Genomic DNA, 7,375 nt, shown 5'->3' with positions numbered 1-7,375 from the left:
CTTTCTGATTTCCAAGTAATTTTTATTGTCTCAGTGACCCCTCCTGAAAACCCAATCCATGTCTATCTATTTCTTGATCTATTTGTATTGGTGCCACTATACATTGTCCTTTTTCTCCTAATCCTTTTCCTTTCCTAAAACCTTGTCTAGCCATAATAGTGGGCGCATTTGAATTGCTGTTATTTGTTAATGTTAGTCCTAATTGATCTAGGACATCTCATCCCCATAAATTTACGGGAAGATGATCCAATACATATGGCTGTATAGTTCCTTCACATCCTTCAGGATCCTTCCAATCTAATACCATCGCACTTCTATGGGGATTAGTTGCCACTCCTAGGCCTCGAAGCATTTGAGTGGCTTGTTGTAATGGCCAATGTTTTGGCCATTCTTGAAGAGAGATAATGCTAAGGTCTGCACCTGTATCCAGTAGCCCATTAAATTCATGTCCTTGAATATTTAGTTTTAGCATGGGGAGAGAATCTAAATTTAAAGAAAGCATAGCCCAATCTACACCTGTGGAGCCTAATCCCCTGGAACCTCTTTCTATAGTACGACTGGAAAATTTATCATGTAGGCTGAGTATTATTAATAACTGTGCTATTCTATCTCCTGGTGAAATTGCTGATATACCCCTTGGAGAACTGGCTATAATTTTTATTTCACCTTCATAATCGGGATCAATTACCCCAGGACTTATCATAAGTCCTTTTAGAGTAGAAGAACTGCATCCTAATAATAAGCCTACTGTTCCTTTGGGAAGAGGTCCTTTCACCCCTGTGGGAATGATTTGAACTCCCATCTCTGGAGTTAGTACTGCTCTGGCAGAGGCGCAGATGTCCAACCCTGAGCTCCCTCTGGTTTGTCTAATGAGGGATCTAATGGATAATGTGTCCTGGGAACTACCCTGATGGTGTTGCTGGGTTCCTCCAATGCCCCGTATATTTGTGGTTGTGGGCCCCGGAGCATTGGACCCCCCTGTCTGTTTTTTGGCAATGGAGCCCAATGTTTTTCTCCACAATATCATGGGTAAACACCTGGTCCTTGTTCGTTTTTTGATAACGGAGTACCCTCTATAATGGTTTGAGAACGGCATTCATTAGCCCAATGTCTCCCTCTGTGGCATCCTGGGCAAATACCCGGTGTTCTACCCCTTTGATCATATCCAGTTTTGTTAAACCCTCCTCCTATGGAGCAACTCCTTCTAAAATGTCCTGTTTGTCAACAATTGTAGCATGTTTTTCGCCTGGCACCTAAAGCCTGTTGTACTGCAGCTGCCAAGACTTGCCCTTGTTCATTAATGTCTCTGCATAATTTAATATGTGTGTTTAAATCTCCATGTTTCCATGGTCTAATGGCCTCCCTGCACCATCTATTTGCTTCTTCATAGGCTAGTTGTTTTATTAATGGCATCACTTGTTCTACATCCCCAAAGATTCTGGTAGCTGTTTGTATAAGCCTATCTACAAATTCAGTGTAAGGTTCATTAGCTCCTTGTATTACCTTAGATAATTGACCTTGTAAATCTCCATACCCCTGTAAAGTTTTCCATGCCCTAACCGCAGCTGAAGTGGTTTGTGAGTATATGGCAGGATCATATCTAATTTGTTGCAGTTGACCCTCATAAGGTCCCTCTTCTAACATCATATCTAGATTTCTCTGAGGATAACCGGCTGCTGCATTTCACCTAGCCGTCTCCATGCAAAATTCCTGATTGGCAACCTTCCATAACAGATATTGTCCTCCATTTAGCATAGCTTTGCACACACTAGCCCAATCTGCTGGCGTCATGTTCAAGTTGGTAATGGATTTGACCATATTTACAGTGAAGGGTGCTTGAGGACCATAGGTTGTTACAGCCTCTTTCAGCTGCTTCACTGTTTTGAAATCTAAAGCATGGTGAATTCGCTGCCCTTCTGCTTCCTCAAATACAGGGCATGTTAATCTTTGAGGTCCTGTCTCAGGATCCCATCTATCAACTACGGGAGTTGAGGGCCACTCAGCATGTGTTGTCTCCGTATACATAGGTGGAGCTGTTGGTTGGACACCCACGCCCTCTGGTGATAGAAAGGTGTTAGTAGCAACCTCCCATTATAACTTCTCCCCTGATAGCCCTTCCTCCTCTAAACTTTTTTCCCTTGTCTGACTAACTCGAGAGACTTCCTCTTTTATTTGATATAGGATGTCTTCTCCTAGACTAAGCAAACAAGATTGTACCAACGTCCACAATGGTAATGTGCCAACTGGCAGAGTTCCTGGGCTTTCCTTTTCTATTCTTTTTAAGTCTTCACCATAATGGTTCCATTGTGATATATTTAACAACCCCTCTTTATTTTTTTTATTTTTTTATTTTTTTTTAAATATTTATTTATTTTTTTTAGTTTTCGGCGGACACAACATCTTTGTTTGTATGTGGTGCTGAGGATCGAACCTGGGCCGCACGCATGCCAGGCGAGCGCGCTACCGCTTGAGCCACATCCCCAGCCCCAACAACAACCCCTCTTTAATGAACCATGGGCTACACCTTTGGATCGTCTTAACGTATGCCCTAACTGTTCTTGATTTTACTGAGATGCCTCCTTCCTCAGCAATTTACTTAACACCCTTTCGGTTTGATTGTTACTAATTTTTAATTCCATATTACTGCTATAAAGATAACGCAACCCAACAAGATAACACAAAACAAAACCGAAACAAAACGAAACAAAAACGGAACAAAAATTCATTGTATCAGTTTTTCTATTTTCTTGACATGTGTATCCGTGGTCTATCTCTCTCTTCCTCAAGGCTGAACAACTTTTCTAGCATCCTATTTATTTCTAGGCGCAGGCAGCTTGAAACAGAAACGTAACAAATCAAAACAAGAACACATTGTTTTTTGAAATGGTCACCCAATCTCTCGCCCTGCCCTAAGGGGCAAGCAGTTTCACTTACCCCTAAGCTTCAGGCGTTCCCCATATGGGCCACCAAATGCCGCAGTCTGGCTGGGCACAAATAACTGGGAGGTCACGAGCCACTTGTAGGTTCAAACAGGAACTACTTTATTGCCCAAAGCCAATGGGAACTCAATGGGAACTCCTCGAAAACTCAACGGGAACTCCACGAGAACTCAAAAGTAGCGAGCACCCGAGGTAGCAGGAGCCACCTTATTGCCGGACAGCAGAGGTTTATATACACAAGTGAATACACAGCTTGTTTCAATTTAGCATCATCCAGTTATAGCAAGCAGTCATTATCTTAAGAATTATACACAGCTTAACTTAATTATCATCATCTTAATGGCTCGCTGGCATTACCTCACAAACCACTCCCCCTGGCAAAGAGCCAGGCGCCATCTTGACTTGGTTGTGGCTCTTAACATGGTGCCACTCTATTTTTATTTTCAGGTCTCGAGTATTTTATAGACCCTAGACCCTGCCATCTAGCAGGGCTTATCCCTCTTCCCAATTAGGCTTGGAGAGGGGTAAGGCCCACTCAGTGGGAGAGTCTAGGCTTCCCCTTCCCAACCTACAGCTGCAACTAGGACCCTCAACACCTTCTAGGGCAGGATGTTCTCCCTGGGGCTCCTGGGGCCTAATTGAAAGGATGAATCTTTTTAAAAATTTTTGTTGGTTCGTTTTAGTTACATATGACAAGTAGAGTCCATTTTGATATAATTATACAAGCATGGAATATATCTTATTCTAATTAGGACACCAGTCTTATGGATGTACATGACAGTGAGACTAACTGTAATGTATTCACATATGTACGTAGGAAAGTTATATCAGATTCATTCCACTGTCTTTCCTATTCCTATTCCCCCTCCATTCCCTTTATTCCCCTTTGTCTAATCCACTGAATTTCTAATTTTTCCTTCCCTGCTTGTTGTAGGATTGAGCCCAGGAGTGCTTAACCACTGAACCACATCCCCCACCCTTTTTTATATTTTATTCAGAGACAGGTCTTGCTGAGTTGCTTAGGGCCTCGCTAAATTGCTGAGGCTGGCTTTAAACTCCTGATCCTTCTGCCTCAGCCTCCCAAGCCGCTAGGATTACAGGTGTGTGACACTAAGCCCAGCTGCAGGTAGAATCTTAGCAACTGAAGAAGTCTGTGGGGGTCTGGCAAGACAAGGACTTGGGGGAACTCCAGGTTTTTTCTTTGAATGGCAGGACTGGGTTAGGTGTTGTTAAATATCCTATGACCCATTAAATATGGATCCTAGTGTCTAGAGTGATTTTTAAATGCATAATTATTTTTATCATTATTTAAGTTTCTCTCTCTCCCCAAGCTAGAGACTCTTTTTGGCAATGGATGGGTTTGTTCCATTGCCCAGCATAATTGCCTGACACATAGTAAATGCTTAGTGATCAGCTGAGTGAATCAAAATCGAACTGATACATTTCCCCCCATGAGATCTTGCTAGACTCTAACTCTGATAAAGTCCAGTAACTAAACACCACCAGGTATACATCTGTAATTAATCAGGTTTAGCAAAGCAGTAGACACACCATGGGGAACTGTTAGTAAGAGGCAATTAGGAGAGGCCTGTTTGGAATTGTGTTGGGTGATTGTAGCAGGTTCTTAAGAAAGCAGAAGTGTGTGTTCTGTATTGGGTGCTGTCAGGAAGCAAGGGCAATCTGATGATTGGGAATCTTAGTAATTGTTATCTAAGAAGCAGGAGGGCCAAAGCAGAGCAAGAGTTGACACTGGTAAAGATGCAACAAGCTTTCGTGTTAGCTGAGAAGGAAGGGTGCTTGGTCATTTTTCACTTGCATTGTATCCTTTTTTTGTTTTATCATGGTCACAGAGCCACCTCATGTGACACTGATATTCTGTGATATTCTTTCATGTACAGCATGGGAACACCACAGCTCAGCTGTTGATTGACAGGCCAGAAGATGAACAACCAGTCAGGTTTATCTGGGCTTAAGGCCTTACCCAGGATGTAGGACTTTCAGTGCTAAAACTGGGAGAGTCCTAGGAAAACTGGACACTTGATTTTTCTATCAGCCAGCTACAAGCTGCCAAAATCTTTTCCTCTTTTTTTCTTTCTCCTTAGGAACATCGATTCTTCAAAATACTTACTTGTCAAATTCTCTCCTTCAATGGAATATATACATGTAGACACAAGCATTCTAATATGCACACACATGTGCATGCCACACACACTCACACTGATAAATGCACTCACATGTACACACATATTTTATACATGGTTGTATTGTATATATAGTGCATATATATAATACATGCACACAAATATATAACATACACACAGAGTTGTGGGCTATAGAATGACATTTTGGTCAATGATGGACTATGTGTATCATAAATCCCACATACTTACAATTATATGTATCTAAACATACATCCAAATATAACCATGTCAAATGCAGACTCACAATAGTTGGGGGGAGGGGAGAGGGAGAAGGAGAGGTTCACCAGATTGGACAGGTGTTGCCAGCCATCCATGGGCTGTGTGTGTGAGCTAAGTGCATTGAGCATATGAGGGGACTGGTCTGGAGTTGCGTGCTGATTGGGCTGTGTGACGAAGGAGTGCCTTTCTTCTCACTCTGCCTGTGATCCCACACAGCCCCTGAGATGGGTGTGACTTGCCAAGATGTCAGTCAATCTGCTGACCACAAGATATCACAAAGCAAGACTCCACCTTCGAAACCCTATTCCGTGCCTTATTTGATGAAGAACCTCCCTTGTATGTGTCCCCCCCTATAAAAATAAATAGAATCTGGGTACACTCTCTTTTTTCAATGCTGCCCAGCAAGGAGCTGACCCTTGGGGTCACCGAGAAGTCCCGCCCTCAATCTTAGAAACTCATTTTCGTGTGCTGCATGGTTTCTTCACCGTTTTCTTGGTTGTTGATACAAACAGCTCCTATGAACCCAGCTCATCTTGCCAGCTCAGCCAGCTGGCGACAGACATGGAGGAGTGGGGGGCAAAAAGGGGAATGGGAATGAATCAGCCATTATTTTCCTATATGCATATATGATTACATGACGAGTATAACTCCACATCATGTACAATCACAAAAATACATAGTTATACTCTGATCCCCAGCACTGGGGGAAAAAATGAAAAGAAGAAAGGAAAGAAAATGTAATCATGAGGTATTGAAAAAGGTAGAAGCGATTGGCTTTGGTATTTGGGAGGTAATGAAGGTTAAATGAAGCTACAAGGGTTGGGCCTTAATCTAATGGCTTTGTAAGAAGAGGAGAGACCTGACCTGGTCTGTTCTGTCTCACCATGTAGTGCCCTGCACCCCCTAGGATTCTGCAAAGTTCTTACCGGCAGGCAAGGACCTTACCAGATGTGGCTGCCTGATCCTAAACTTCCCAGCTTCAGAATTGTGAGCGGAATAAGCATTTATTCTACATAGATTTAGCATGTGGTATTGAGGCACAGCAACAGAAAACAGAATAAGACAGAAAAGGAAGCTGAGACAGTTTATAAAAGCAAGACTTTGAGTAGAAGATAACAAAGATGTCCTGATGTCATGGAAAGAGTCCTAAATTTGGAGTTGGATAATCCCGAGATAAACCCTACCTGTAGCCAGGTGTTATGGTATGTACCTGTAGTTCCAGCCACTTGAGAGGCTAAGATGAGATGATCACTTGAGCAGAGGAGTTCAAGATCAGCCCGGATAATCTAGTGAGACCCCAACTCAAACAAACAAACAAACAAATAAATCATAGCTTCATCATTCGTTTGTTGTGTGATCTGAACCAGGACGTTGCAAGGATGTAACTATGTTCCCGAATATTGTAGATGCTGAATAATAAGCAATAACTGTAGTTATTATGAAGCATGTGTGGGGACTAAAGAAAGATATTTTAATGGAGACTTGGCATCCATAAAGTGGTATTTCAGGAAAAATAAAATCTTTGTGTATAACGTCATCATTTCAATTGAGGCCAGGAAGCCAAGGTCCAAAAATGGTAAAAATATTGTCCTTAGGTTTGGATGTGGATGATGCTTGCATTGAAGAAGGTGTCCAGCAGGAGGCGTGATGTGTAGGGAGGGTGTGGGGGTGGAACCCTGCTGCTGCTTGGAAGAGGGCCTAGCTAGGACTCTGCCTGCTCTCAGCTGCTGGGAGCCAGGGAGCTGTCCTGCAGCATTCCTGAGAAGAATGAGATCCGTATTTGCATGTTATGTAAAACAGAGCCATATTCTGCCAGAAGGCCACCGTTTGGGCCCCTTGCCATCAGTGGTGCCACCCACTGTCTCCAATGGGCCTTAACCTTGACTCCATCCTCATTGCTAGGTGTGGGTGCCAGCTCTCCCAGCAACCTGTTGGTATGGCCAAGGAGAGTCTGGTGAGGCATCTCCATGGTAGAGCACTTGCCTACCATGCATGAGGCCCTGGGGTCAATTCTCA

This window comes from Marmota marmota, unplaced genomic scaffold (assembly GCF_001458135.2).
Source record: "Marmota marmota marmota unplaced genomic scaffold, marMar, whole genome shotgun sequence".
Taxonomy (NCBI): Eukaryota; Metazoa; Chordata; class Mammalia; order Rodentia; family Sciuridae; genus Marmota; species Marmota marmota.
Note: the sequence above shows the minus strand (reverse complement) of the source record.